Genomic DNA, 22,070 nt, shown 5'->3' on the forward strand with positions numbered 1-22,070 from the left:
GTAACATAATGTAACCTGCTGCAAAGCAGTGAAATAGCAGCAATGTGAAAGGCTTTTGAAAAACCTGCTAGTAGTAAGTAATTGCTGTGGATGGGGAGGAACTGAGTGGCTGGTCTTATCCTCAGTCCTGGCCCCAGTGTTTCTAGCTGGGCTCTGATGGAATGGAAAAACCAACCTACACATGCTACATCAGTTCCTGAGGCCATTAAACACCACTGGAGTATAACAGTGCCCTTGAGATGGAGAGCCCATATCTCTGGGCTTCTTGTAGGGAACTTCAGCACAGCAACCACAGAGTGCATGTTCTTTTCCCATCTCTGTTTCTGATCCTGTGGTCTCTCTTGCTTCTTCTCCAGGGGCCTCTGCATCACCCTGCTCCATGCAGTCTTTGTGGCAATAGGCAATGTGCAACAGCTGTGGGAAGGGGAGAGAGAACACACAGTGGCACAATGGCCAGAACTGAGGAAGGGCAGCCACAGGAGGACAGCAGTGGCTGGGGAGGATTGAGTGACTGGGGAAAGGGAGAAACCAGGGAGCACTGGGGAAGGAAGACAAGAGGAGAAGAGAACTGGGGCTGGCAGAAGAGGATGGGAACATAAACCAGAATGAAGGTGGGGGGGGGGAGAATAGAAAAAGGGGGAAAGAAAACAGGTGATGCATCAACAGTGCCAGGACCTAGCAAAACAAAATCAGGGAACAAGCATCCTTGCTACTGATTTTGTGTGAGGGGAAGGGGGTCTGACACAAAGTATTTGTGAGCCCTTTTGGTAACTGACTCTGTCGTTGTTGGCCAGACCTGTTCTACATTCACTGCTGTGGAGTGAGCGTTTTGAGGCCTGTGTCCAAACTGTACTTTTCTGCCTCCTGTCTGTGGTGCATTTAACTGTGGAACTTGGCTGCCTTTTACATTCTGCATGAAGCACCTTCATGTTTCTGAGAACTCTCCATGATCCACACCACCTCAGGGGACCCTCAAAGAGGGATTGCTCCTCCAGCGGACAAATTCCTTCCATAAGGAGCTTGGTGCATAAGGGGACTTCAACCTACTTCCCCAGCCCTGTTCTATAGGTCAATATAGTAGGAGTAGGGTCATAGCCCTGCCTCCTCCCCACCCCCTTGGGGATGAAGGACTCCTCTGCGGGGTCAGTGATTGTGATTGTTCCTTGTATAGGGCATGCAAAGGGGAAGGCTCCTTGCACCATCCCTCAACATAACCCTTGCAAAGGCTAGTCACTATTTGGCCTCCTGCATGCAGAGCATAGTAGCTGTTTTGTAGAGAGAACACACAGACACAGCAGGGATGGGAAGAGACAGAACTGAGAAGGGGCAGCCAATGAGGGACAGCACTGGCTGGGGAGGACTGTGAGATTTGGGGGGAAGAGGAACTGTGGGGAGACACACACAGACACACACCATGCTCTCTCACAGAGAAATGACTTTAGTTCATTCTTATTGTTTTTTGCATAATCTAAAGTAAGTCATTTGAGCTGCAATGTGCTTTGCTCTTTGGATTTGGGAATAGAATAGTTTATCCCAGATGTAATGCTCCAGATGTTCTCTGTGTGCAATATCACACTACCTGTAGTTCCATGGGCCCACATGCATACCAGTTAACAGTAAACACTTCAGTGCTGTACTTAATGTTGCCATTTTTTCAGAGCCCTCCTACTTTCCATGAATTTAAGTCACATCTTCCACATCCGCGGCTGCTGATGTGAAGTACTGTTTTATCTTGAGCTTTCATATTTGCATGTTCTCATTGTCTTTCTTAATAATAGTACCTTTCATAACCTTTTTATTGTTTGTTGTTGTTATTAAAATTATAATACCATTGACATCTAGCCAGGAAAAACTATGCATAATTATACCCAGCAATTCTACTGGTTGACTTTCTCTCCTAACTAGTCAGGATGAAGGAGTCTGAGAAGTTTCTTAAGCATTTTTTCTTTGAAGCTAGTTAATATAGTTAAATAAAAATTTGCTAGACATTTTGCAGCCTGATGGTTTGGTGTCTATATTTCATAACTCAGGAAGAGGCAGGCACTGAAAAATTGTAATTTACAGTAATAGTGGATGACTATGTCTGTTTTATTTGTTGGTTATTTATCATCAATGAATGATGACATTGATAGTTGCATAGTATTACAACCTGTGATAGGAATTACTGTTTCACTATGCGTGACCAGCACCTCATGAATCACAGACCAGAAGAAATAAAAGAGCAAAAATTGCTGCCTTTTCTGAGCCATGTGGCTCTTCCTATGGGTTCTGATTTAGCCCTAACCAGATTTTACAGTACACTTTCTTGGTCTGCCCTTATTTTTCCACACTAATTCAGAGCTTATCTGAAAAAGTCCTTTTCCTATTTTAAATAAAAATGTGTTCACTTTTCTCTTACAAACTTTACTCAATAGAGCAGGTTTTCAGAAGAGCAGGTCTCTGGGAGGTCTCAGCATACATTTGCAAGAGAGCTTTCATTTTCTGCTTCACTTATGTTCATATTTACAGCAATAAGCAGTTTATTCTGCAAGTCATCCTTCTGATTTCAGTGGCACTCTGCTACGAGTTGGTGAGAGCAATAGTGAAGGACAATAGTGTAATGTAAACTGTGTGGGATGGTAAAGGAATGAGGTCATTCCCAGTCAGAGCTGTTGGACTGCATTGGAATGAGGTAAGACAAAACAATAACCTTGGGACAGGCTAGCATCAACAGACAAGTGTTTAACTCCTTCCTCAATGTTTTGCTTTGGACACACAGACAGCAAAGGTTGGGGTAAAACAAAAGAGCTCCTGACTGATAACTCAGTCAGCAGCTAAAGGTTTAGATAGCTCCCTTTAAACAATAGCTCCTTAGTCATTGGAAGAGGGAGCACAGAGGGGTCATGTACCAATAGGAAAGAATCACAGAAAAAGTAGCTTTCTTCCAACACTGAAGAAGGAACTTTATTAGAATTACACACATTAAAAGAAAGTTAAGGTTGTAAAATTAAGCATCCAAAAGTAAGGAAATCCCTAAATTAAGGTTGCCTGTGTAACCTTACTTTCACCAGCCTTTGTGAGTATGCATTATGGTACAGGTGTAGTCTTAAAAATTAGATAGACGTAGCTACATTGCTGTGAAAAATGTCACACTCTGAGTGCTGTGGTCAGAGTGACATAATCCCCAGTGTAGATACAGCTGGATTGACAGAAGATTTTTTCTGTTGACATAGCTACCACTGCTAAGAAGTGGATTAGTTACAACAGTGGAAAAACCTCTTCTGCCCATGTAGAAGGCATCTACACTACAACCACGTAGCTACAGCTGGGCCACTGTAGTGCTTTTAGTGTAGATATATCCACAGTCTTTAATTCCATGATCACCTACTCTTTTTCCTACAGGATCCCTGCCTTACTGAATTCACAGGCTGGGCATGGTATTGGATTGACTCAGAGTGTGCAGTGAAGGAAACTGGATATAACTTTGACACCTACCTCCCTGGCTGCACTCAGGCAGTTGAATGTCTAAGTGACATCAAATGTTCTCATAATGGTGTGTGCCGGCAAGACTCTGAGAAAAATGGGAGGCCAGGGTGAGGCCCCTTAAAAACTAGCCCCACTGTCAGGGAGCAATATAGAGTATGCTGGTTTAGGTAACATGCCTCCAAAGGATGGGGTCCAAAGGAACACATCACAACTAGGCAGGCGCACTCCAGGAGGAATTCAGGAGCTTGGTTCTGTCCTTATTTACACCCATAGGTGCTGACTCCGTGGGAGCTCTGAGGCTGGAGCATCCATGAGGAAAAATTAGTGGGTGCTCTGCACCCACCAGCAGCCAAGCTCCCCTCACCTCCCGCTCCACCTCCACCTCCTCCTCCCCCTCCCCTGAGCACACCCCGTCCCCACTCCTCTGAGTACCTCCCAGCGCTGGCTGCCTAGCCACCGCCAAATAGTTGTTTGGTGGCATCAGCACGCTCAGGGAGGGATGGGCAGGAGTGGGAACGTGGTGCACTCAGGGGAGGAGGCGGACCCAGAGCGGGGATTTGGGGAAGGAGTTGGAATGGGCGCGGGGAAGAGGCGGGGCAGGAGTGGTGCCTCATGGAAGCGGTGGGATGGAGTGGGGGCAGGGCCAGGGGTAGAGGGGAGGGTCGAGCACCCACAGAAAAGAGGGGAAGTCGGGGCCTATGTTTACACCAGAGCAAACGAGGAACAACCCCTCTGAAGTCAATGGAAATACTTGGGCTTGGAAGCAGTGCGAGTGGAGAGTCAGGCCCTTGGAATTTGTATCACCATTTTTTGTGAGGAGGAAAGCTGTAATGTGGAACTGGGACACCCGCAGAAGTCCTGCCAGTAGAGGCTGCCTAGAGGATAAGCAGAATGTGTGTACCTCTTAGCTGTCCATAACTATGCCCCTCTCCTGGTTAGCACCACCCATTTTAGGGGCTGTGCTGGCTTCTTTGCTCTCTCCCAAGTCAAATGGAGACTGCTGCCACTTCCACTACTGCAATTACCTCCAGGGTGGACTTTCCATCACCAAGCACTCTGCCTTTGCATTTTCATTGTCAGTAAGTGGCAAAACATGTGGGGTGAATGTGATTCCACAGCTCTAGCACTACCCCATATCATTATAAAAAAGTTTGGTCCCATCCCCACAAGACCTAAAAACATTGTAAGACACTTAGGGATCTGTTGTAGTACAACATTGTCCCCATCTGGTCAGCTGTATTGTGTGAATGGGCTTTGAGTCTAGAGAAGTCAGATTCACAACAGCTGGGAAGTCAGATTCACAACATTAAAACCAGCCTTTCCAATAGTATGGCTGGTTTTAGTGTATCTTAATTGGGTCTCTCTGTCTGTGTGGCAAGCTCCTCATTTTGGTTGGAAATCTATTTACAGAGCTTTCACTTATTAAAATCTTGCCTGGAAATGGTTTGTGTGCCAGATTGGGCCACAGTGATGGCTCTGCCAACTTACAGACTTGCAGTCACATTTTGTACCTCAATAAAAATAGCTAATAAGAAAAATAATATTTAAAGAAAAAGTAAAGGATAATTAACCTCAGATCTGTTCTCAACAAAACAAGGCCACCTCGATAAATAATAAAAATAGCCTCTAAATGGTCCTTGTGGCTGTCAGATTTTCACTCTGTGATCTATCAGTCAAAACCATGGGAAAAAAGGAGTACTAATTTGCCACTGTCATGTGTGTGTGTGTGTGTGTGTATGTGTGTGTGTGTGTGTGTGTCTGCGCCCAAGGCTGCTCTGCTCTGTCCTTCAAATCATCTCCACCAGTAAATCATTTAGCTCACTCTGTCACTCTCTGCCATTGTGAGGAGACAAAAGCTATCCATTTAACCCCAACCATGGCTGATTCACTCTGCAGGGAAGGGAAGTTAACAAAAGAGGGCTAGAGGGGAAGGTAGCTGTTGGGTTGAATTTCATGTAGTCTGGTGATGGTTTTCTCTCCCTCTTTCTGTTGTGTTAAATCAGCAGCACCTCTCATTCTGAGATTGTTTTTGAAGACCACATGTTTGTCAACAGAGCTGGTCTGCTTCAGTAACTTGACCCCAGTCTGGCTTAAAAGGTTTGCAGGGCAAGAAACACATATATCCAGATCAGCATCCATCTGTTAACCCTTTCACCTGGCCAGCTTTTGTAGGGTACTTTTGTTATTTTAAAAAAGATAGCACCAAAACATTGAATTAATCATGGGGGAGCAGAGGTATTCCAGTCAATCAAATTTTACATGGAATCTGCACTACACTTATTTGGCCTTTCTTACCCAATGCACTGCTCTAATTAATCAGCTAAAAGCAAACCCTCCAGAGTGGTCATATTCCCCGCCCCATTACCCCAAGGTGTGAGAACTCAAGATTATAGCCTCAGACATTTGCCTCCCATGCTACTGCATGTTGTCCTATCTGCCAAAATATCAGGTTGGGCCCAGATGATTATTTTTAATGAAAAATTGGGGGACAATGGATCGGCATTCACAATATGTCTGCACCCCCACCCCCATAAGTATCCAGCTATAGCCCGTCTGCAGTCTGGAGAAACGGATGATCCATCTATCAGTTGCATATGCCAAATAACTGAATTTCACCCATTGCGATAATCTCTTTTACAAAACTGTACTGACCAAAATTTAGCCTTACTGCCTCTTTAAAATATGAAAAATCCAAAAGCCATGAGGTCAGAGAGAAAGAAATTTTAGCAGCACAGTTGGAAAAATAAAATGCACAAAGAAACAACGTGATATTTGTTGTTTGAATTTGAATTGACGAGGACTGTACAGTTTATATATCAACTAACATGCAATCACAAATAGTTGAAACTGAGATTTCTGATGGCACATCGTTAAATCAGTTTTAGCCATTACAGAAGGCCTTCAGTATTTAATGACAAGGTACTGAGTATGTTCTGTTTTAAGAAGCAAGCAATGCCTCAGGAGCAGAGGAGACACCAGCTATGTCATCTGTATTACCCACATTCCAGGAGACGAATATGAGTTAAACTTTTATTTTACATGTGCCATTTAGTGACAGACAATTCAGCATAGGGGTTTGAAGGTTAATGCTTATCTTACTCTGTATTCTTTATTCTTCTGTCAGACATTAAAATGTATTAAATTCTCTTTTCACTATGAACAGTGTTGTGTCAAACAGTTATTTTTGATGGCAAAATTGTACATCATATACCCATGTGTTTATCAAGAAAAAATTGCCTCTCTTTGGATCAGTCTTCTGATCTCTCTCTCTCTCTCTTTTAAGGCTCACTGTAACTTTTCTCACAGTAGGTGGGGAAGAAAAGCTTTTTCCCCTGGATCGACAATGTATGTGAATTGTCTTCTCTTTCTAACTATGGGGTAGCCATCACAGATTTAAGCACAAATGTAAGAAATATCTGATTTCTCATTCCATCTGTATTCAGTTTCTTTCTGCTTCTTTGTATAGTTTCTTAGAGACATTATGGAGTGCAGTGGAGGGGCTGCTTACAAATGCCTATTGCTGCACTGGGCAAACTGCCAAAGTTTCACTCCAGGAGGTTGGAACTGGAATCTTTAATTAACTTGAACCAAAACGTTGAATGTTAAAGAATAAAAAAAGGGGGGCAAGGCGAGAGAGGGACAAGAAAATAATGTTTCCAGTATTGGAATCTTAATTTTTGGTCATGATGTGACATAGTCATAAAGTTATTCCTTACATATACTTAGTAGATCAGATAATTCCAACTAATATCTTATTCAATGAATTTGGCCTCTCCCTCTCTCTCTCTCTCTCTGCTCATGGAATATCTGTGAGCTGATTGCCATTTCCACAACTTCAATATTAGCATTTATTTAACTTTTTTTGTAATGTGTTGCTTGATCACAAGTAGTTGACCTTCTGCAATCTGTGCTTAGTATTCTCAATTTGAGGAGCCCCATTCTCCACTATCTTGCACCCTGTGTAGTTAGTATTATTATTATTACAATTATTAGTTGTTATTTGTATTGTGGTAGCACCTCGAGCCCAGTCATAGACCAGGGCCCCACTGTGTTAGGTGCTGTACAAGCATGTAACAATAACACGATTCCTGACCCAAACTGATTATAATCTAAGTATAGGACAAGAGAAAACAGGTGGGTACAGACACACAGAGGAGGACAATTAAACAATGAGACTATACTCGTCATTTACACTTGAACAAAGTGGATATCAAATATTATGTAAGCAGAATGGTAGCATTTTACCCCCATTTTGCACTCTCTTTGCACAGGTATAGAAGGTGCAAAACTGTGGCAAATCAGGCCTAAGATATTTGCTTACTTGAGATCAGTAGGCTAAACCATGTGGTATATTGCCCATTCCCCTCCCCTCATTTCCTCTCTGAATAGGTACGAGTACCATGAATGCAAAAACTAACATTTGGTTTCTATGAATGCTCATGCAAGTGACTTTGAGATACAGTTTCTATAAACATTCTTGCCAGTGAAGTTTAGTTGCTTGAATGTTTATGGAAAGCAAACATAGACAGGATATGCACATGGCCAATGTGAATTACCATAATTAAAAATTCAAAAGAATATTCGCTCTGGGCCTGGTTCTCCTCTCATTTACCTTGTCTTATATTGATGTAATGCCATTTCTTTCATTAGAGTTACTCTGACTTTACAGCAGTGCAAGATAAATTTACCAAGTTCAGTATTTGTCAAGTGCTAGCATTCAACATGAGAAGTTTTGTTATTCTTTTCATTAAATCGCATTTGCTCAGCCTGGCTTCATCAAGCATCAGGTATTTGGAAAAGAAAAATACAAATGGCTCATCACAAAAGAGAAGCTCTGGTGCTGTTTTGATCATCTGTGACCTTCCCAGAGGAAGAGTTGAGCCAGATTAAAATACTCTAAGCCAAAACTACCCACAAAAGCACACAGACTGCTCCCTGCTCTCCCTCCTATATTCCCACTGCAGTTTCAATTGAAAAAGGTATTAATTTCCTCTCTTAAACTGATGTTTAGCATTGTTATGGGCTGTTAAATAGTTGCTGCATTTCACCCCAGAAGGTGTTTATATTTCACTTGTGTGTGAATTGAGCCCTGTGTATATTTTAAGACCCTTGTAATGCAATTGGCTACGTGAAGGCAGACCCCTATGCTAGCTCAGAACCCTTTTGAAGTCAATTGGACTCCTTCCAACCTCCAGCGTCTGCCTTCATGGATGCAATATCAGGATCAGGGCCTCAGTCTGTAAAATCATTTGAGATCCTCCAACCTGAAAGGGGCTGTGTAAACATGAGATCTTCAGGACAGCTTCTGCTAGGATTTGCACCCCAAGAAATCCTATTGACTCAGTGGACCCACAGAGTGAGAGTCAGAGCAGAAACTCAACCTTTAATAAAAAGAAAAGGAGTACTTGTGGCACCTTAGAGACTAACAAATTTATTAGAGCATAAGCTTTCGTGAGCTACAGCTCACTTCATTGGAATATTATCTCCAGCTTCCTTCAATAGGAGAACTGGTTTGACTTTAAGGTGTATATATTTACCCTTTAATAAGCAAATTTGACTCACATGCATTAAATAGAATTATGCATAAACTGTAGGAGAAGTCTGTTCCATTTGGAGAAGGCAGTCAATTCATACTCAGACACAAATTAATCACTATCAGAGTGTACAAACTTTGCTCTGACTTATCCTGCATAAATACAGAGCAACTCCTTTGCCTTCAATGGAGGTATTCTGGATTTAAAGTGAGGAAAGCAGAATTGGCTCAGAGCACATATACAGTACATTATCAAGGCATGCACAATGAAAAAGTAAAACACAGTTATTGGAACTTGTCAAGAATGTGCATGATGCAGTAATCAGATCGAATCTTTCATCTAATCACTAATACGCAACAATCTTGCTTTGCCAGAACTCATTCCTGAGTGGTGTACCCAGCATTAATCTGAGTCCAAACATTTTAGGAGGTTATCTATGACTATATCAAAGACTGCATTGTTTGGTTTATATTATAAGCATGACTGCATCTAACCAGGTAAGAAATAACAATTTGTCATGTAATGTACTGTAGCCTACAAGCCAGTCTGAAAATCTTTTTTTTTATTATTGCTTGTTATTCTCAATAATATCAAAATAGGAAAACTATCCCAACTTCAGAGTGACAGCAGATTTATTTAGAATAAACCTTTTAAAATCCCTGGTCAACATTCATCTCTGTTATAACTCCACTGAAGTTAGTACTGTTCTTACTGGGATGAATTTGACCAGAAATATTTATATGTGGCAAATCAAACTCTGTTTCATTTGTATTGCTTGGTTTTAACTGTGCCAAATAGTCACAATTAAAAGTGAAATTACTCAGAAGTAGCGTTGTTTGGCTTTTCATGACAAACTTGAGTATAGTCTATGTTGCTGAAAAATGTGCCTATTTATACAGATTTTTTACTGAATTGGGGGTTCCCTTTTTTAGTGGCGATGAGCCTGTTTTGAGTGACAAATGGCTTCAGAATTCAAGGTTAGAAATTCTGAATTCCAATGAAAACAAAACAGCCGTTATCAGAAAAGTGAAATGTTAGGGGCACAAATCCCTTGAACTGAAACAGTGAACATTTTCATAGCAATTCCCAGGCATTTTCACTAGTTGAGACATCTCTAAACACAACACATTTAAATCTATGTGTGAGGTGCACATTGATATGCAAATATTGTTTTCCAATTTACTCAGTGAGGCCTGACTAGAACTCTTGCTAGTTTTCAGAGATATTCCTAGGTAGGGCCCAAAACTTTCTCCTTCTCCATTATCATGTTGTCCCACATCAGACATTAGCATTTCCCCCTTTTTTTAAAATTATAAGGATATTGAGAATTCTCTTGGAACAAATTTTAAATGAAACTCTCCTTGTAAATGTGTGGCTATCTTTCATTGCTTAGGGCTGTGAACATTTCAAAGAAACAGGTAGGCTTTTAGTAATGGGCACTCACACTATTGTGCTTGCAAGGAAACTGTTGGCCATTCAATGATGGGTCTAAACAATCCAAGCTCCCTTCACAGAAGGCAACACAGACCTCACAACAGTGAGGGCTTGTACACACTACCACTTACATCAGTATGTCACTCAGGGGTGTGAATAAGCCATCCCCCTGAGTGACGTAAGTTACACCAACCCAAGTGCCAGTGTGGACAGCGCTATATTGGCAGGAGAGCTTCTCCCACCAACATAGCTACTGCCTCTCATGGAGGTGGTTTCATTATGCTGATGGGAGAGCTCTCTCCTGTCGGCGTAGAGCATCTTCACCAGACATGATACAGCACCGCAACTGCATTGGTACAGCTGTGCTGTTGTAGCGCTTCTAGTGTAGACTAGGCCTCACTCTTCAGTTTGTGTGGGTTTCTGTCAGTGATGAGTAAAGATCAACATTGGGAGGTGCAGAGGAAATTAATTTCTATAAACCTTTGGGGAACCGTCCAAACTCTCCAAAACCATTTTGATTTACTTAATTGGGCTGGAAATCTCACATGAACAGGTTAAGGCCAATGGTTCATGAACTGGAAAAACCATGAGAACAGCTTTCCCCACTGATGCTTTCACTTGTGGTCATATGACTGACACATCTGTCTGTTGAGAACCTAGCATGCTGCTAGTGTCATGCAAAGCATACCGAAAATAATGATAGAGGAGCCCAAAAAGGGGGGAGGGAGGATTGATACCACTTTTTGAACCATGAGAAATGTTTGGTTCAATGGATAAGCAAATGTTCAATTCTAATTTTATCTAGACTAGTTTTCTGATGCCTAGTTTTTGCGGTGCTTGGTGGAATTTTTAATGGCACTGACCACCGATCTGATAAGTATCATATACTGCAGCAGCAGACTAATTACATATGCCTGTATAATTACAAAGCAAACAGATTTACGGCATCTACCAGACTGCAGTGTACAAAGTTATATTAATTTTGAAGGTACATGTGTAATTGCCAAATAAATGATAGGAGCATTAAATTGTTATGTAATTACATGGTATTTAAATACTGAGGACTTACTACATAAGCAAAGATTATATGACTCCCCATAAATATGCCTTGGAACTCAGAGTGTTACCAAACACTGAATATCATGAAAACTCTCATTATTATTAATTTTTTTTCCTCCTTCCTGTAAGTCTCTGATAATGAAATAGATGGGGGGAAATGGAAGATTTCACATTATATGCCGGCACACACAGTGCACTCGGAATATAATTGTGGCACAAGTTTCTGAGCTTTACCTCTTGGCTCTCACTCTTTAAGAAGTTTCACTCATCTTGTTACTTAGCCACTGAGTGGCAGAATTTTCCCCTGAATTCTTGGTCAGACCCTATTGTAGTCTTTTGCAAGTGAGTTTGGGGAAGGTTTTCACGAAGGTTCAAATCTCTTTGCCCTTAATTCAGTTTTGCTTCAGAGCTCATTTCAGAAGCAGGCAGTCACTAGGGAAGCTGCAAATAAGTGTGCAGGGGAAGCCCTAAAAGGCTGTCGCTGAGTTTTTTTCACAGTTTTACTGTTAGATGATTTTTTTAAACTAAAGAATGTTTGTCTTGTGTTTTGAGAAAAACAAACAGTAAACCCATGCAAAATTGATGGAGTATTATGGGGCAATGCCTCTAGATTAGAAGCAAACCTTTCTCTATGAGGAGCTAACAATGCTGCAGGGGGCCATCTTGCTTCACTGAACTGGAACATCCAGTCTTTGAGACCACTCACACATTAGGGCCTAAGATTACTCTCTCTATAGCAACCCTCTTCACTCCAATCCTTTCTTTTAAAGAAGCTTTATGACTTAGCAGTGCCACAGCCCACCTTCCCTCCTATTTTCCTTCTGAACTTCCTCCATCTAAGTAATCACAGTTAAGTCTTATGCAGGGCTCTACTCCTGTACTTTGGTTTACACATGGAATTGTGGTGACTGAACAGAGAAAATGCTTCACTCCAGATTTCTTTATTGTGATGTGGGATTGGCTTGTCAAACCAGAGACATAGAATTGACTGGGTCCCATATGACTTGTGTGAGTGTGTGTGTGTGTCGGGGGGGAGGGACATGTGTGTACATGCACGCACACTTTTAAGGGAGAAGTCATTCCAAGGCATATTGAAACCAGAGCTTTCTAAATTGTCTCTTTGAAGGCCTTTTTTCCTTTATTAAACATTTAGGAATCAACAACAAATGAGTGATTTCATTTGAAAAATTGATTTTAGGATCAAAGAATGTATTTACAGTGTCTCAAAGGAAGTAACACACAACGTAACCCATATAAAAATCTGAAAAGTTTTATAAACATGCTCGAGATGGCGGTGGTGGACCAGAGAATGATGAGCTTTTCAGAAGATCAGATGAGTGATAATTAGTAGGGCTGTCGATTAATTGCAGTTTACTCACATGATTAACTAAAAAAATTAATCATGATTAAAAAATTAATTGAGATTAATCACAATTTTAATTGCACTCTTAAACAATAGAATACCAATTGAAATTTATTAAATATTTTGGATATTTTCCTACATTTTCATATATATTGTATTGTGTGTTGTAATTGAAATCAAAGTGTATATTTTTGATTACAAATATTTGTAAAAATGATAAACAAAAGAAATAGTATTTTTCAATTCACCTCATACAAGTACTGTAGTGTAATCTCTTTCACAGTTGCCAGCTTTCATGTGGTAAATAAGCACCCCAACTTTCACAATAAGACAAAAAGCAAACTAATCCCATTTCAAAAAAGGCCAAAACAAGCCAATCCCTAAGAACCCCAAAACTTTGTGTGACTAGATCCACCCAGAATGCAGTCTGGGACTGTGGTGGGCCTGCTGTGGACCTCTGACTCTCCCCCCCCCCCCCCGTCCCCGATACCCCTGTTTGCACCTTGCGCCTGCTTGCCGGAAGCTGATCAAAAAAAAGAAGCAACAAGCGACAAGCCAAACAAGCAACAAGCTAGAAGCCAAACACTAGCCAACAAGCTACTCACAAGCTAATTAAGCCAAAAACAAGCCCAATTTCTGCAGTTTTTTTGCAGGTTTGGCATGTCTGATTCTTTATTGTGAAAGTGCAACTTACAAATGTAGATTTTTTTTGTTACATAACTGCACTCAAAAACAAAACAATGTAAAACTTCAGAGCCTACAAGTCCACTTAGTCCTACTCCTTGTTCAGCCAATAGCTAAGACAAACAAGTTTGTTTACATTTACAGGAGATAATGCTGCCCACTTCTTATTTACCATGTCACCAGAAAGTGAGAACAGGCATTCACATGGCACTTTTGTAGCCGGCATTGCCAGGTATTTACATGCCAGATATGCTAAACATTTGTATGCCCCTTTATGGTTCAGTCACCATTCTAGAGGACATGCTTCCATGCTGATGACGCTTGTTAAAAATATAATGTGTTAAGTAAATTTGTGACTGAACTCCTTGGGGGAGAATTGTATGTCCCCTGCTCTGTTTTACCAGCATTCTGCCATATATTTCATGTTATAGCAATCTTGGATGATGACCCAGAAGGTTGTTCATTTTAAGAACACTTTCATTGCAGATTTGACAAAACGCAAAGAAGGTACCAGTCTGAGTTTTCTAGAGATAGCTATAGCACTCGACCCAAGGTTTAAGAATCTGAAGTGCCTTCCAAAAGCTGAGGGGGATGAGGTATGGATCATGCTTTCAGAAGTCTTAAAAGAGCAACACTCCAATGTGGAAACTACGGTACCTGAACCATCGAAAAAAGAAAATCAACCTTCTGCTGAAGGCATCTGACTCAGATATTGAAAAGGAACATGCGTTGATCCACACTGTTTGGGATCCTTATCAAGCAGAACCTGTCATCAGCATGGATGCATGTCCTCTGGAATGGCAGCTGAAGCATGAGGGGACATAAGAATTTTTAGCGCATCTGGCAAATATCTTGAGATGCCGGCTACAACAGAGCCACGAAAATGCCTGTTCTTGCTTTCAGGTGACATTGTAAACAAGAAGCAAGCGACATTATCTTCTGCAAATGTAAACAAACCTGTTTGTCTGAGCAATTCGCTGAACAAGAAGCAGGACTGAGTGGACTTGCAGGCTCTACAATTTTACATTGTTTTATTTTTGAATGCAGGTTTTTGGCACATAATTCTACATTTGTAAGTTCAACTTTCATGATAAAGATATTAAACTACAGTACTTGTATTACGTGAACTGAAAAATACTATTTCTTTTGTTTTTTTACAGTGAAAATACTTGTAATCAAAAATAAAGTAAGCACTGTACAATTTGTATTCTGTGTTGTAATTGAAATCAATAGATTTGAAAAATGTAGAAAACATCCAAAAATATTTAAATAAATGGTATTCTATTATTATTTAACCGTGCAATTAATTGCGCAATTAATCACAATTAATTTTTTTTAGCATTTGACAGCCCTAATAATTAGCAATCAATCGTTCTCTATCATATCTCTTCCCTGCCTTCTCTCTCCATTGCACTATACCACCAATCTGGGAAGTGCCTGTGTACGTACACTGAGGGCAATGTATTCATTGAAACATGTTTTTGGAACAGGGTTTTAAAAACACAGAGGTTCAGGGAAGAAAAAGGATCACATTCTCTGCAAATGAACAAGTTGAAGATACCTTGCTGCAGGAGTCAGAGAAGACTCCATAAGCAGAGAAACTTGGGCCAGGGCATGAGGTCCAGAACAGAGGACCTGGGATCTTGGCCGTCACCAACCAAAACCCAAAGAAAGCTCCAGAGTGAGGGTTCTAAGGTAGGGAATTGTGTATAGAAGTACCATGGATTTATATGGTGGCATGGTGATATTTACTGTCTTATTATCTATCTTTTTCCTAATTGTTCCTAACATCCTGCTTGACTGCTGCTGCACATTGAGTGGATGTTTTCAGAGAACTATCCACAATGGCTCCAAGATCCCGTCGTATTGTATGTGTAACCATGATTATGTTTTCCAATATGCATTACTTCACATTTATCAACATTGAATTTCATATGCCATTTTATTGACCAGTCACCCTGTTTTCTGAGATTCCTTTGTAACTCTTCACTGTCTGCTCTGGAATTTATGTTGAGTTGTTTTGTATCATCTACTAATTATGCCACTTCATTGTTTACTCCTTTTTCCAGATCATTTATGAGTATATTGAACAGCACTTATCCCAGTTCATGCTGAGCCAATCCCATGACAAAACTCTGACCAGAAATGGAAAGAACATGCTCAACAACAAAACAGAATGGTGTGGAGTTGATTTGCGTTTGTGGAGGGATGAACAAGGACAAGCCAGACAAAGGTGACAAAGGCAGTGATGAGCTAGAGCTGGTTCGCACTGGTTCACTGGAACCTGTTGTTAAATTTAGAAGCTCTTTTAGAACCAGTTGTACCTCAGAACCGGTTGTCCCAATGGTTCTAAAAGGGCTTCTAAATTTAACAACCAGCCAAAAGTGGTGACTTAGGTGCCGACTCTGTGGGTGCTCCAGGGCTGGAGCACCCATGGGGAAAATTTGGTGGGTGCAAAGCAACCACCGGCAGTTCCCCACCCTGCACCCGGCCCCAGCTCACCTCTGCTCTGCCTCTGCCCCTGAAGGCACCGCCCCACTCTGCTTCGCTGCCCCCCCCCGGGTTCCCACGTATTAGCTGGGGGGGGCTGAGAAGCAAGCGGCAGCTTCATGCTCAGGCCCAGGGAGGTGGGGGCGGAGGCGGAGCGGAGGTGAGCTGGGGCGTGGGGGCACTAGGAGGGCCGCCCGCACTGCAGCATGTAACCCGGGGGGGGGGGGAGGAGGGGAACTGCTCCCCGCCCCAGCTCGCCTCCGCCTCCTTGGGCCTGAGCACGAAGCCGCCGCTTGCTTCTCAGCCCTCCCAGGCTTCCAGCATGAACAGCTGATTCGTGGGAAGCCAGGGGAGGGGGCGGAGAAGCAGAGCGGGGCGGAGCGTTCAGGGGAGGAGGCGGAGGCAGAGCAGAGGTGAGCTGGAGCCAGGCGCAGGGTGAGCCAAATTTTCCCCATAGGTGCTCCAGCCTCAGAGCATCCATGGAGTCGGTGCCTAAGGCACCACTTTTGATGTGATCAGTGGGGGGAGCGGCCGCTCCCTCTGCTCCCCGCCTAGCTATGCTCCCCCGCCCCTAGGAGCCAGAGGGAACTGCATGCTTTCTGGGAGCTGCTCCAGGTAAGCACCACCAGGACTCCCCACCTCACCCCCCGGCAGGTCCCTCTGGCTCTTAGGGGCGGGGTGGGCTCACACTACAGTGGCCCACAAGACCCTCCTGCCTGGTTCTGGGGGCAGTCAGGGGACGGGGAGGGGGTAGATGGGGCAGAGGTCCTGGGGGGGGCATCAAGGAACGTGGGGAAGTTGGATGGGGCAGGAGTCCCGGGAGGTGGGGGTGGACCACAACCCCCTTGTGGGGTGAGGAGAGAACCAGTTGTTAAGATTTTGGCAGCTCATCATTGGACAAAGGTGAATATATCAATTTGTTCCAAAACCTCCTCTATCGACACCTCAATCTGGAGGACAATTCCTCAGATTTGTCATCTAAAAAGAATGTCTCAGGTGTGGGAATTGCCCTCAAATCCTCTACAGTGAAGACTGATACAAAGAATTCTTTTACCTTCTCCACAATGCCTCGTCTTCATTGAACGCGCCTTTAGTACCTCGATCATCCAGTGGCCCCACTGACTGCTTGGCAAACTTTCTGCTTCTAATATACTTACTTTTTTTGTGTGTGTGCTGTGAGTTTTTGACTCTTTTGCTAGTTGTTCTTCAAATTCTTTTTTGGCTTTCCTAATTCTACTTTTACATTTGCCTTGCCAGATTCCATGCTCCTTTCTATTTTCCTCAGTAAGATTTGCCTTCCAATTTTTAAAGGATGTCTTTTTGCCTCTAACCGTCTCTTTTATGCTGTTGTTTAGCCATGATGGATTTTTTTTGTCCTCTTAAATGTTTGGGTTTTTTAAATTTGGAATATAGTTAATTTGAGCCTGTATTATGATGTTTTTTAAAGTTTCCATGCAGCTTGCAGGCATTTCACTCTTGTGACTTCTTTTTAATTTTGTTTTAACTAGCTTCCTCATTTTTGTGTCATTCCCCTTACTGCTACATACTATTATGGTGGGTTTCTTTGGTATTTCTCCCAGTCCTCACAAGGATGCTAAATTTTATGATATTATGATCACTATTACTGAGCAGTTCATCTAAATTCACATTTTGAACCAGATCCTGTGCTCCACTTAGGATTAAATCAAGAATTGCCTCTCCCCTTGTGAGTTACAAGACTAGTTGCTCCAAGAATCAATCAGGAATGATGCCTAGAAACTTTATCTCTGTATCCCTTCCTGAGGTGACATGTACCCAGTCAATAGGAGAATAATTTAAATCCTCTGTTATTCCTGTGTTTTCTATTTTTGTAGCCTCTCTAATCTCCCTGAACATTTCACAATCACTGTCACCATCCTGGTCAGGTGTCTGTAATATATTCCTACCCCTATATTTTTATAATTCAAACATGGAATTTCTTTTCATAGAAATTCTGTGGTACAGTCTGATTCATTTAAAATGTTTACTCTTTTTGACTCTATGCTTTCTTTCACATATAGTGCCACTCCCCCACCAGCTTTACCTACTCTGTAATTCCTATATATTTGGTATACTGGTATTACTATGTCCCATTGATTGTTGTCATTCGACCACGTTTCTATAATGCCTATTATATCAATATCCTAATTTAATACCAGGCACTCAAGTTCACTCATCTTAGTAGTCAGACTTCTAGCATTTGTATACAAGCACTTATAAAATGTGTCACTTTTTAGTTGTCTGCCTTCACGTGATGTAATTGAAAGGGCCAGTTTGTCATTTCACTGTTTTGCTTCAGTTCCCACCTGTACTTTATCCTCCGCGAAGTCTGCATGTTATTTGCTTCAATAGGCACCTATTCCTGAAGGGTTAAACTATAAACCAGAATACCTACCAGGGTAGAGCTCTGGATGCAGTGAGGGACAGCCCTGGTTCTGGGATGCAGGACAGCTGGCCCCATTCCCAAGAAGTGGCTCCAGACAGAAAATCTGTCCCTGGGAAGTGTAACTGAGAGACTGGAGCCTGCTCAGACCCAAGGGAGCTTAGAAGAACATGTATCTGACATATGGGTCCAAACACAGCTGCCTCGTGAGCATCCACAAGAGGAAGCTCAGCCAGGACCTGGACAGGTGACAAGTTAGAAGCCTTATTGCAAAGTTTGACAATAATGGGATTGGGAGACATCATACTCTGCAGTTAGGTTTCTGGATCCCAGTGATGCTTCAGCCTATAAGGACTCCTTAGAGACAGAATAGACTCACACACAGGCAGAGTAAATCACACAATTATACATATTCTCACTCTCTCTCTCCCACACAAATTGCAAAAACAAATGTCTACCAAAGCTCATGAAGGAGTAGGGGAAAAGCAGGGGAGTATAGGGTGGTATAAAGAGTGAGATCTTTTATCTGTAGCTGTGAGAATATAGCTGCCTAGATAGAGACTGATCTTTTTTCCACATACATTTTGACACATAGCTGGCAAGCACAGTTCTATTCAAGAAATCGTGTCAGAAGAATGGGCAAGACTTATGGAAGCTAGTGGTTGAGTTATCTGAAATATAACCTGAATGCCTGACTCGAGTACTGAAAGCAATGATCTACATTATGAGATGCACCTAAGCAAAGAGTTTCCGGACCTCAATCATTGCAAGCAGGAAGGGTTATTATCTGCATGATGAAGTCAGCTTTTGTCCCTGGAGAAATGAAAAAATGAACTAGCCAATTTCACATAATTTGAGCTGGGTTTACGTTCTTGACCTTTGATCGGGTGTTGACAGAAGTGGGGAGGAGACGGAGGAGGCTTTCTTATGCTCTGCCTAAGCTATTTTGAAACTAAGGTGGACATTTCCCTTGCCACACCATTGTGATCACAATAGTGACCTTAAAGGCAAAGTATTTCCCTTGCAAATACAGCTGTCCATGTAGCTCTGCATAAAAAGCAACAGGGGAGATGAAATAGAGCTGTGCTTGCCCTAGTTAACTGGAGGATGGTGACATTGCAATATCAAGGATTTGGCTGGGTATCCCTTGCCCATAACCAACTTACACAAGAAAGACCACTTTGAGAGAAAGCTCCAATAGCATCCTTCATTCAAATCCACTTAGTTTTGGCAGTATACAGTGAACTGCCATCAAAGGATCTTAGAACAGTGGAATTGGTGACTTTACATATGTTCTGCCATTAGTAAGGTAAAGTGGGGCATAATTCAGAGCAATTACTACAGAGCAGTGGTCTCCAATCTTTTTACGCCCAAGATCACTTTTTGAATCTAAGGACAACTCAGGATCTACTCCACCCCTTCCCTGAGGTCCCGCCCCTTCCCTAAAGCCCTGCCCCACTCACTCCATCCCCCCACCCCTCTCCATCATTTGCTCTCCCCCACCCTCACTCACTTTAACGGGGCTGGGGTAGAGGGTTGGGAATCAGGAGAGTGTGCAGGCTCTGGGCTGGGGCCAAGGGGTTCACAATGTGAGAGGGGGCTCTGGGCTGAGCCTGGGGCAGGGGGTTGGGGTGCAAGATGGGGTGAGGGATGCAAGCTTTAGGAGAGAGTTTGGGTGCAGGAGGGGACTCCGGGCTGGGACAGAGTGTTAGGGTGCTGGAGGGGGTGCAGAGTGCGGGCTCTGAGAGGGAGTTTGAGTGCAGGAGGGAGTATGGGGTGCTGGCTCGGGAAGGGGGCTCAGAGCTGGGGGTTGGGTTGCGGCCTCCCACTGGGCCTCCCTCCGGTGACTCCCAGTGAGCCGTGGGTGCAGTGAGGCTAAGGCATGCTCCCTGCCTACCCTGGCCCCACACCACTCCCGGAAGGGGCCAATGCGCCCCTGCAGCCTCTGGAGTGGGGAGGGTGGGAGGCACATAGCTCCGTGCTCTGACCTTCTCTGGAAGTACTGCCCCTGCAGCTCTCCTGGCCAATGGGAGCTGCAGGGGCGGTGCTTCCAGGCAGCAGCAGCAGCACATGGAGGGCGACCCCTGTCCCCCTGCCCCTAGGGCCACAGGGCTGCAGTGGCCACTTACGGGAGCTGTATGGGGCCAGGGTAGCCTTAGCGGCAGCCACACTGTGCTGCTGCCGGAAATCACAATCAACTGGGAGATCCTCTAGGATCAACCAGTCAATCACGATCAACCAGTTGGTGACCACTGCTATTGAGCAATAAACTAAAAAGTGTCTTCCTTATTAACATTCATTCAAATTGCTTTACATTTAAGTGTTTGCATGTGTGTATGCATGTGTACAGTTCAGGATAATTTTACTTTACATCATAAACCAACTTGAAAGATCAGGGAACCAGAGCTTCTTTTGGTAATACAATGTAGAGGCTTTAACCTCAGGATCATGGATTTCAATTCAAACAAATATTGGCAATGACCAAATGTTGTTGCTACCATCTGCAGAATGACTTTGATGGTCTTGATCCATTTCCCAAAGGAAAGAAAACAACATCACAACACCAGTCACCACTAATTGCCATCTTTCTGAACAGTCTAAACAAAGACCCTCAGAACGGAATGGAAATATAAAAAGAATAACCCACTTAATCCTAGAGGTGGTCCATTGAGATAGGGATCAAGGCACATCTGCAATGCATCATGAGGAAGGTCACCATGCCACTGTCTGTTCTGTACCTGTTTTGTGGCTGAACAGAGGCTGTCTGTGTGACACCTTTCAGGAAGATTAAATTCCAAGAAAATACTTTAAAAGTATTTTAAAACTGAAGAAGCCCTAGTTCACTAGGCAGGGTGCTGGAGTCAAAGCAATCTTGGTCAAGCAATGAACTTTGGAAGACTTTCCCCCCCACAGGTTTCCTTTCTGTCTCGAAAACAAAGAAAAGTGAATGAAAAACAAGAAGTCCTCACTGTACAGTACAGCGTTATGTAACTGAACCAGTTGTTGTCTTGATAGTGTTTATTTCTGCAGCCAAATCTATTCTGACAGAAGGAAAAGCCTAAGTGTGCCTGCATAACTGTTGCTTTTGATAGCTAGCCTATTTGTTGTGCATGTAAGTGATTCTGCATTGCCAGCAATGTATAGTGATCGTTAGTCTAGTTCACCCATTTTGTTTTTACTATCAGGGGTTAGTCTGGATGAATCTGATCTTTAGGCATTTACATTCTGTGCATGCTTATTTCCCATCCCAACACCTTCAGAAGTCAAAGTAGAAGTATAGCAAGTCATTCCTCAAGGATTCAAATTTTAGCCAGGATGCCCTCCCCTGTCCCCACAGCCATTATGCATTAGTATTTTAATGAGAAGCCAGGCAGAGATCAAGCCAATTTTTTGTATTTAAATTCAATACAGCACCAAAGCAAGAGTTAGAGCCTAAACAACTTCTTTGCCAAGTACACAGAAATAATTCCTGGCACACAGCAGCATACCCAAAACTTCCATTGTGCTGACAAAGCTAGCATACCAGCACTGGGTGCAACCTTAAAGAGCATTCTGGGTACTAGAATGCAAATCAGCGCAACCAACATTAGAATTTGCATATCCAGTATTTCCTCAGCAAGGAGTTTTATAACAAGGGCTA

At 42.8% G+C, this 22,070-nt stretch overlaps 1 long non-coding RNA gene across 1 annotated transcript in view; it reads right to left on the minus strand.

The window, feature by feature from the left end:
- Positions 1 to 370: 370 nt before the first annotated feature.
- The window catches only part of LOC122459531, a 59,626-nt gene continuing 37,926 nt past the window's right edge, over positions 371 to 22,070 (minus strand). Inside the window, exon 3 of the long non-coding RNA XR_006280290.1 lies at positions 371 to 414. This is a non-coding gene — a long non-coding RNA (uncharacterized LOC122459531). The remainder of the gene's footprint in view (positions 415 to 22,070) is intronic.

The sequence above is a fragment of the Dermochelys coriacea genome, chromosome 3, assembly GCF_009764565.3.
Source record: "Dermochelys coriacea isolate rDerCor1 chromosome 3, rDerCor1.pri.v4, whole genome shotgun sequence".
Lineage (NCBI taxonomy): Eukaryota > Metazoa > Chordata > Testudines > Dermochelyidae > Dermochelys > Dermochelys coriacea.